Here is a 10,948-nt window from a genome sequence, read left to right as displayed (position 1 = left end):
CTCGTTAGGCTCGTTACCGTGAGAATAACGCCGTGAGTTCACCAAATCCAAACACACACACTTTTAATCTCAGCTGTTCATCTCAAAGGTTATTATTTAAGAGTATTATTTGTGTATTATTTTTCTCCTACAAACTGTCGTGGCGGTTTGGACCGGTTCTTTAAAACTCCTGAGCAGCACCGGCCTTGAAAATCAATCAATCAATCAATCAATCAATAAATAAATAAATAAATAAGAATTAAAACGCCTCCCTTCCTCTCAGGGCTTCTGTAGATTCGTCGTATTTCATCCGGTCACGTGATGTGATGCAGGTTTTCCACGAGAGTGAATTATTTTCTCTGTTTGGGATCAGATGAGTCAGAGATGTTCTGATGTTCTGATGTTCTGTGATCAGAGCGAGAACCTTCACATGTTCTTACAGAGGTGAAGCTCACAGAATCGGCTGCTGATTGGACGGGAAGACACAAAGAGGCGGGGCAAAACAAACAAACAAACAAACAAAAAAATGCAGATGAGATGCACTCACAGTGTGTGATTTGTCTGCTGGAGCGCCGCGAGAACCCGGTCTGTCCTGCTAGGAGAACCTGGTCTGTCCCGTCAGGAGAACCCAGTCTGTCCCACCAGGAGAACCCGGTCTGCCCTGACAACAGAACCCGGTCTGTCCCGCCAGGAGAACCCAGTCTGTCCCGCCAGGAGAACCAGGTCTGTCCCGTCAACAGAACCCGGTCTGTCCCGTCAACAGAACCCGGTCTGTCCCGCCAGGAGAACCCGGTCTGTCCCATCAGGAGAACCCGGTCTGCCCTGACAACAGAACCCGGTCTGTCCCGCCAGGAGAACCCGGTCTGTCCCGCCAGGAGAACCCGGTCTGTCCCACCAGGAGAACCAGGTCTGTCCCGTCAGGAAAACCCGGTGTGTCCCACCAGGAGAACCTGGTCTGCCCCAACAACAGAACCCGGTCTGTCCCGCCAGGAGAACCCGGTCTGTCCCGCCAGGAGAACCAGGTCTGTCCCGTCAGGAGAACCCGGTCTGTCCCACCAGGAGAACCTGGTCTATCCCGTCAACAGAACCCGGTCTGTCCCGCCAGGAGAACCCGGTCTGTCCCGCCAGGAGAACCCGGTCTGTCCCGTCAGGAGAACCCGGTCTGTCCCGCCAGGAGAACTCGGTCTGTCCCATCAGGAGAACCCGGTCTGCCCCGACAACAGAACCCGGTCTGTCCCGCCAGGAGAACCCGGTCTGTCCCGTCAGGAGAACCCGGTCTGTCCCGCCAGGAGAACCCGGTCTGTCCCATCAGGAGAGCCCGGTCTGCCCCAACAACAGAACCCGGTCTGCCCCGACAACAGAACCCGGTCTGTCCCGCCAGGAGAACCCGGTCTGTCCCGTCAGAAGAACCCGGTCTGTCCCGCCAGGAGAACCCGGTCTGTCCCATCAGGAGAGCCCGGTCTGCCCCAACAACAGAACCCGGTCTGCCCCGACAACAGAACCCGGTCTGTCCCGCCAGGAGAACCCGGTCTGTCCCGTCAGAAGAACCCGGTCTGTCCCGCCAGGAGAACCCGGTCTGTCCCATCAGGAGAACCCGGTCTGCCCCAACAACAGAACCCGGTCTGCCCTGACAACAGAACCCGGTCTGTCCCGCCAGGAGAACCCGGTCTGTCCCCTCAGGAGAACCGGGTTTGTCCCACCAGGAGAACCCGGTCTGTCCCGTCAACAGAACCCGGTCTGTCCCGCCAGGAGAACCCGGTCTGTCCCCTCAGGAGAACCCGGTCTGTCCCGCCAGGAGAACCCGGTCTGTCCCGCCAGGAGAACCCGGTCTGTCCCGCCAGGAGAACCTTCATCACTTCGCCTCCTTCACCTTCACCTGCATGTTTATGACGAAACCACATGGACAGACAAGGCTTCCTCTCAGCCAATCAGACGAGGGAATCATTTCCTGCCTGAAATGACATCACAGCGTTGACGCCTCCCCGGCGGCCATGTTGGGGCCTGTGAACAGAAGGCTGCTGTCCGAACATGCTAGCTTAGCGAGCTTAACTTTAGTCAGAAGAATTAAACAGCATTCTGTAAACACGGTTAACTTCTTTTATTTCTTTTTTTAGTTTAGTTTTTTTTTGGGGGGGGCGGGGTTAGTTGTTGTTTTGGACTGGAAGCTGATTGGTTGATCACTGATACATGTGATTGATTTTGTGTTTATTCACCTTGTTAGCATGTGAACCATAGTGTATGTTCAGATAATAATTCCCGTCTTGTTAACACATCTGATTAGCATGCTAGCTAACGTAACGCAGATGCTAATAACACATTAGCCTGCTGACTAGTTAACTTGTAGCGCCGTCCCAGGGCTAAAGCCTGTTGTTAGCCTGTTAGCTTAGCGCCCCGCTAACCCCCCTGCCAGGGACGATGGAAACAGCCAGCGACCAAATTCACGTCTGGACTTTAAGGTTGGTCAGTTTCTCAATTTTTTCTTTCCACCGGCTCTCAAAGTTTTTTTTCTGAAAAGCAGGTTAGCTCTAAACGTAGCATTGGCACTTTCACAGTCATCATGGCTGCTTCAGGCTCCGGTCGGTAAAACAGAGAACTCAGTTTCTTCCTGCTGAAAGGATTTGCTTTTTTTTTTGTTTTTTTACTTGAGCACTTCACACACTCACCGAGCAGCTTTCAGCACCGTGGACGGAAAATACAGTTTTTCACCCCAAATCCAGCAAAACAAGTTGAAAACTACAACAACATTAAGAAACACAAACCACAGGGATTGAACTGGTGTGATATAACAAACAGTACGTGCTGATGGGTGTTTGAACACGACGTCGCCGGCTTCAGAGGCTGGTAGCATGAAAAGTCAAGGTCAGACTGCTTCGACCCTGGCATCGCTAGATTCAGCAGAAAACACTGAACATGTTGGTGTATAATGTGTGTGTGTTTGGTTTGAACTGTTGGTGTGAGTCGTGAAAAAAAACGGGTCAGGTTGGTAGTGAATGTTGGACACTGAATGGACCTACAGACGAACCCCAACCAGCCTTTGGGTTTCTTTTCTTCTGTCAGTATTATGTTATTATATCATATTTGAAAATGATTGGTTCACAGCCAGGCTCAGTGGAGGACTGAGCAGCGCCCGTCGGCTCAGAGATCACAGACGGGACGTTTCGGCGGGACATGGACTCACACGGACCGAGGAGGGAGGACATGGTGGTTTTGGTGCATTTGTAGTTGATATGTTTGATGCTTTGTGAGAAACTCACCCAGAAAGAGAAGTGAAAAGTCCCTGTGGTGATCCTATTTTTCAATTTTACATTTGATGTTTATTTACAGCAGCCTGTTAGGGCCACTGTAGGGGGGCAGGGGGATTACAGAGCCAGGGGAAGAGGGGGGAATATTCCCAGAAAAAAAGAATGTCAGAGATTAAAGTGGGAAATGTACAACTAAAAACTCACAAATTTACGAGAAAAAAACCCCTGAAAATTCTGAGATTATAAAGCCACAAATTTGTGAGAAAAACCTCAGAAATTCTCTGAGGTTAAAGTCATGAATTAAAGAGGAAAAAAAAAAAACTCACAAAATCATAAAAAAAATCCAAAATTATGAGATTCTATTTTTTTTTTTTTTTTTTTTTTTTTGTCTTTTTCTTTGGGTCCAGGAACCAAGAGCCAGATTTGGCGTGAAAAGTGAAAGTGAAAAAAAAAGTAAAATAAAGACAATTTTTTTTCTCTCACAAATTTGTTACTTTATAATCTCAGAATTTTCTCATTTATTTTCTTTTTTCTTTCTTTTTTTTTAAATCTCAGAATATTACCTCTCACTCCCCTGGCTCCATATTTTTTTTGTCCCTACAATGGCCCTAATGTGCTGTCATATTGTTTCACCCAATGAGTTTTTCCCAGGATGTAAAAAAAATCACATAAAATAGAATGTACAGTATTTTCCCTCCATGCTGTGATTTCACAAATCGCTCTGAGGCTTTTCTGCCTGGACTGACAGAAACTCTGAAGCCGCTCAGCAGGATGCAGCTCGTTTTTCAGATTTCCTGAGAAAAGTCTGCACTCAGTTTTTGTTTTCAGTTTCTGACCTCAGGTACGAGCTGTCAGCAGCACTGAAAGAGAAATCTGCCCGATCTTGCCTCCCAGTTTGTTGGCAAATCATCACTTCTTTAAACCGGTATGATGCGTTCAAGTGCATTCTGGTGTTTTAAATCTAAAATCCCCCCCTTTTTTCTCCTTTATTTAATACCACAACTTGTAAACTCAGTATGATTTTTAGAAACTGACATCAAACCTGAAAATGTTGTCGTCTTCGCTGATGACAGAGCTCTTTATCAGGCTGAGGCATTCAAGGCAGCTGGGAAATGGTGTGTTTTTTTCTGTGCTTTAGGTGTTGTAGCAGGAGGATAATGTGTTTGGATTAGTAGTTTTGTTAATGTTAACCCTTTCAGAGCAGAATTTTAGAGTCTAACCATAACCATAACCTGACCCTAATCTGAACCAAACCCAGACCTTTAATAACTCTTAAACTACACCAAGACCAAACCCTTTCAGAATCGGATTAAAATAAGACATTTTAATTTGGTTGGGGCTGTAGGGTTCTGTGTGGAACCCTCACCACAGGCCAATTCCTCCCAACAAGCCCATAGTAACTCCCCACAACCCGAGCAGCTGCTCTGACAGGCCAGGCTGGGAAAAACGAGAACTCTCAAAACCACATGGGCCCTGATTTTAAGTCTTTAATGTGTATAAAAACCTACGCAAAACCAACGGCATCACCCCTGATTGGTCCAGAAGTCTGTCCTGCACCAGTGACCTCATGCTGAATTTATTATTGAAAATATTACAGTGCTCACTAACCTTTTTAACAAATCTGGGCCTGGGCTGCACCTAGAATGATGTAAGGTATCAGCGTAACATCGGGTTGCCAGCTAGAACGTACAAATGTTCATAATGATGTGTTCCTGATTTCTGACGTCCCGTATCTGACTGTCCTTGAAAGCAGCATCGGTCCCCGTCTGCACAAGTGGAGCTGACAAATATGCAGCTGAACTCGAGCATCTTGAAACTTCCCAGCTGCCTTGAATGCAACAGAAAAAGTCAGAAAATGTCATGGCAAAGATTTCAGGCGCTGGGTGATTCTGGTCTGAGGCTGTCAGATCCCAGCAGAGACGACTGGACCCGCCGTCTCTCGGACTTCCTGTGAAAACCGCTCCTCTCTTAAACGAGTGTGCGTCCATGTTGTAAACTGAACCGTTATATTGTGTCGTTTTTTTGTTTGTTTGTTTGTTTTTTTCAGTTTTAGGTACCAAAAGGTTGAAATGAGTTCCATGTGTTGGAGAGGAAAAACAATTTTATGTCTGTAGAGTCGAAAGAATGTTGACCAATGTATAAAATAAGATACAAATACAATATTAACGCCTTTTTCTGCTTTTGTGTGGGATTTTCTACAAGATTCAACATTTTTCTCTCCATTAGTACAACAAAGTTTTGGGCCTTCTGATCGATGTTCACCAGTTTTCTGATCGCAGGATGTTGCCGAACATGAAGTTGCAGATACCAGGTGTATTTATCAAAAAAGGAAGAGCTTTAAAGTCCAAACAAGAGCAAATGGATGTTTCTCATGTCGGAGTTCCCATGAATGCACCGCTGACATCATTTCCTCTCAGTGGATTTGAAAAAAGAACCAAGAATTATCTATTTATTTATTTCTGGGGGGGGTGTTAAAAACCAGCTGCAAATCTGATTAAGGTTAGATTAGATTAAAAACAAATTTTGCAGTGTCCAAAAAAAAAAAAAAAAAAAGCAAATCTCATTCACTCTCATCATCTCTCAGAGTTCAAATCTTGTTTTTCTTGTGTCCGATTTATTGCATCTTCCATTTTCCCAGCAGGAAGGGCACATGAACGCCACTTCAGGTCGTCCAATCAAATCGGCTAAATCAGGATTCTGGGTGCAGATGATTTTCCTGTGAACGCCAGGGAGTTTGACCGGATGAAACCTCAGACAGACACACATCAAACACACATCATACCGTTTTCCACAAAGTCTGTTTTAATAAAATAATGGAAAAACCTAAGCCTGTTGGTTAAAGCTAGCCCTCTTGTCATTAGCTCGTTAAGGTAATTAGCTTATTAGGCTAATGACAACAACAGACCTGCGAGTCAGAGCACATGAAGGCGCCGCTGCTGCCTCAGCTTCCGAATTATCCCATGAATCCAAAGAGGCCTTGAATGCAGCATCGGCCTGACGTCACGGGATCGCTCGTTTGGTCATCGCAGAGCTTCACTGCCAGCTATTCTCAAATTAATTAACTTATTCACTAAATGAACCTGGAACAGCTGCATTTAACTGCATTTTACTTTGAAAAGCTCCGGTTTTATACAACCTTAAAGCTCCTTCGTCGTGCAGATGTTGGACTGATTCATCAACAAAAAACAGGATTATAATCTGCTCCGGCTCCACAGAGTGAGGAGCTGGTTTAAGATCTTAGCATGAAATTAGTTTATCGATTATTATTATTATTATTTTTTTTATTAAATGCATGTGAACGTTTTGTAGGAATAAAGCGTCTGTCTGCACAGATCACTGAGAGGGATACTGTTTGGGTACTCACTGATTTAAAAAAAAATTTGAATAATGTGAAAATATTAATTATTTAATTTTCACTGCGAATTAGAAAATGGTCAACAGGCCAGGCAGCAACTTATGAGACGGCCAGATTTGGTCCGCGGGCCGTAAGTTGAGTATAACTGCTCTACTATGTCAACCAGCGGAGGGAAAGAGTACTACAAACTGCTACTGAAGTAGAAGTGCTGTTCCTCAGCTGGTATCTGACTGCACTCAACTGACACAACTGGAATAAACACATCATGTGATGATTGAGTCTACATGGTTCTCATCACCCACACTTATTTCACATTTCTGGAGTCTAAACGGTCCTCGCTGCAGTTTTTCATGGTGCAGCTTCTATTCTGAAATTTGGAAACTGATAAAAAGCAGAACCAACAAAGTAGAAGCAGGTTCTTCTGCTCATCTTTGCTGACTGGGCTTTTACTGTGAAAGGTTCCACAGCCTGTCACTGATCATTTGTCTCTGTGATGGATATAATAATAACAACAAGAATAATGGTTTATTTATGTGGCACCTTTCATGTAGGGGATGCAGCTCAAAGTGCTTAACAATAAAGTGAAAAAAAATTAGTGCAAATACAGCAACCAGGCAGTCAACTGAATAACAAACAGAAGCAGCCAAAAACAAAAAGAAAAATCAATAAGAAACAGTAAAATATGTAGAAACAAAGACATAAATGTAAAACAGAGGACATAACAACACAAAATTTGTAAAAATAAATAAATAAATAAATAAAAGAATTAAAGGGTGAAGCGTGGCAGTAAATTCAGGGTTTAATGAATCACTTTTGATTTGTGTTTATTTGAAAATGTGCACAGAGCTCGCTGCAGCTCCTCCAGCCTCGGCGAGGGAACGAGTTAAAAACGTCTTCGCTGACGATTCTCTTGTTTACGTGACAGTTTGTGTTTTTTAAAACGCAGCAGCAGAGGATCAAGGAGGCCGTGCCGGATTATAAAACCACAGAGAATCAGCGACGTGGGCCGATCCAGAAGCACCGAGAACCTGGAAACAAGCAGAAAATGTTTCCTATCAATTCTAAAGTGAATTAAAATATAATTTTAAAATGTCGTGAAGGACAAAACTCAAGCAGAAACAGACTGAAGTAAAAGTAAAGCTACCGACTTTCAAAAACACAGTGGACAGAAAGCTGCCGAGCTGCAGGACGGCGAGCAGATGGAGTTGGCTCCGCCCACCCGCGGCGTCGACTGGAAGCTGAGACGTGGACGAGCGGCCGGCAGCGTCCTGCACTTCACAGGAACAAGATTTTGACCTTTTTGCATTCAACCATCTGTTGTGTCCGTCTGTGTGTGTTCATAAGTGTGTTTTCTATGTGTGTGTGTGTGTGTGTGTGTGTGTGTGTGTGTGTGTGCAAAGAGGATTAGGTGGGCCTGACAGCCAGCGTATATCATAACCTTATAGTCGGAGGCTCTGAAGCACATAAATATTTGGATTTCCTGAGGCTTAGTGCTGAGTAAAGACACAGGCGGGACATAAGCTGATCACGCCGCGCCGCCTGGCCGTTACACAAACCTGCTCTACTTTCCGCTGCGTGCGTCCCGTCCGCCGCGGGACGTCTGTGATGTCATCGCCCCAGCTGCCCTTTGACCTCCTCTGCATTTAAAGAGCAGGACAGCCCGACCCGCAGCGCAGAGCGGCTTAGCGGTTTGGCCAGATCGAGTGTGAGCAAATGTACGCCGTGTGTGTGTGTGTGTGTGTGTGTGTGTGTGTGTGTGTGTGTGTGTGTGTGTGTTCCTACACTCCTGCAGCAATAATTGATGCCATGCAGGAGACATGAGGCAGAAAGAAGTAGGTTAATGTAGAGCAGTAAACTGTGGCTGCATGTGGCATTCTGGGTATTGTAGGAACATTTCGTTAAAAAACTTTGTCCTCGCGTTCTGCAGCTGTTCCAGACACAGAGACTCTTCTTTCACCCTGAAACACAAACAAATCCGCTTGATTTCTTTAAAAAAAAAAAATTAAAAAATGCCACAAAATTATCAAACAACCTGAAAATTGCCAAAAATTTGAAAAAAAGAAAAAAAAATGACAAGGAAATGACTAAAATGACCTGAAATTACATTAAAGTAAATTAAAGAAATTACTACGAAATTATTTTTATGGTTATATTATTGTTCTATATTTAAAAATAAAAGACAATTACCATAAATATTAATACTAGTAATAAAAGGGTCAATAATAGTAATACTCCTGCTACTACTACTACTACTCATAATAATGATAATAATAATGATAATAATAATAATAATAATAATAATAATAATAATAATAGGCTTACTATGAATAAAAATGAGAAAAATAATTTCATTTTTTAAAAAAAGCTCAAGAACTTTTCAAAATAAAAGCCCACCCACAGGTTCCACAGGCTCTCTCCTCCCACACAGCAACAGCTCGTCTCCAACTTCAACAAAGAGGATCTGGGGCAGCAAACAAAAACTTTTTCAGCAGAAAAACAACAAACAACACGTTTGTTTGGGATTCGGTATCCTTGCTCTGTCACAGGCCTCCTGCTCGCTAACCGGTGGAACTACTTTGTCTCTGTATCCCTCCGCCTGAGCTCACCGTCCTTCCATGTGCACTGCTGCCTTGATGCTCAACTGACAAAAAAAAAAAAAAAAAAAGTGGACTCGTGGCATCAGGTTTATTTTATACTGAATTTACCAAACAGGAAGTACCTGAGAATACCCTCCAATCAGAACTCAGGATGTTGGACGAATCGCCAGGTCGTGATGTTTCAACATGGCAGCCATGCTGAAATTTAATGCCTCACTTTCCCACAGATAAAAAAAACAAAAAACATAAAGTCATATTTGATACAGAAAGTTACCAAAACACTTTATTTTATTTTTTTTTCTGCTGTGGTTGTTTTTTTGCCACAAAAGATCAACAAGATTTTATTTTATTTTATTTATGTATTTATTTTTTTACGTCTAACTTTGCAAACGCAGAGGTGGGAGCCTCCGAGGCGTCCCGTGAATCCGACATAAAAACACGAGGACGCGATCGTGACGTCAGCGCCATGATTCGACAGCAGAATCTACACGGTTCTCATCATCGGCCCAGCTGACAAATAAACATTTTGCTTTCCTTAAGTTTTGTTGTAATTTAAGTCTAAAGGTTGTCGCTTACATGCACCATCAAACATGGTCAATCAAAAATGGTCACGTCAGTTCCTATTGGTGGGTCCTGCGAGGGGGGCGGGGCCAGAGGACAAAGGAAGGGAAGGAACAAACTGGAAGGAAGGGTTGAGGTGGGGGGGATTTTTATGAAGTTGAATTAAGAGGAAAGTTGACATAATAAATAAAATAAATCTGTTTTAACCTTTGATGCTGACTCATGATCCGACCTGATGATGTCACACTTCACTTCCCATCAGTTGGTGGTGAGATCATTACTCATGTGGCCCTGGACCCCCAGGTTGACCCTGATGGGGCCCCCAGGTTGACCCTCATGAAGCCCCAGGCCCCCAGGTTGACCCTCATGGGGCCTCAGACCTCTACCTGAAGTGACTCTGTCCAGGTGTCATGTTTGTCAAATTAATTAAAACATGTTTGAATCATCACTCCTACATATTTTTGTGTCTAGTGCATTAAAAAATACACAGAGCCCCTTATTTTTCAGGAGTGGCAGGTTCGAGTCTTTCCATGACGGTCGGGGCGACTGACAGTCAGTGAGCAGGTCGAGCTCGCTGCCTTGCTCATGGGCACTTCGGACAAAACTGCGACTCGTTTCATTAAAGCTACACCTCTAAAAAGTCCTGAAACAAGTGAGACTGTGTTGCAGAGTGAGATTGACTCATCCCACCTTTGGATTTTTTTAAAAAAAAAAACCTTGTTTAAAGTTTGTTTTTTTCATTATCAGCTTTATTTCATTCCTGTTCAGCTCATTTCTCTTTTCATCGCCGTTTCTCTCCTCATTACCAAACAATTCATGTTTTGAAAAGTCTTATACGTAAAGACTCTTGTTATCTAAGAAGAAAAAAACAAAGTGCACCACAGGATGTCACAGCTCGCCTGTGTGTGTGTGTGTGTATGTGTGTGTGTGTGTGTGTGTGTGTGCTCTCAGTGTGACATGAGGAAAGGCTTCATGTTTTCTGTTCTGCCTGCGGCTAAAAGCAGATAAACATAGAACTGTTTCACATGGCGTCATGTGTTGGCTGCATTTTCACATTTCTGTGTGTGTGTGTGTGTGAGTGTGAGTGTGTGTGTGTGTGTGTGTGTGTGTGTGTGTGTGTGCTGCCTGCGGCTAATTCCAGAGCCGGCTTGGCCGAACCTCCAGTTGCCCTGATTTGTCTCAGGTGATCTCCATTAGCGCTGCTGTCTCTCCTC

Source organism: Myripristis murdjan, chromosome 23 (assembly GCF_902150065.1).
Source record: "Myripristis murdjan chromosome 23, fMyrMur1.1, whole genome shotgun sequence".
Classification (NCBI taxonomy): domain Eukaryota; kingdom Metazoa; phylum Chordata; class Actinopteri; order Holocentriformes; family Holocentridae; genus Myripristis; species Myripristis murdjan.
This window is presented reverse-complemented; position numbering follows the sequence as displayed.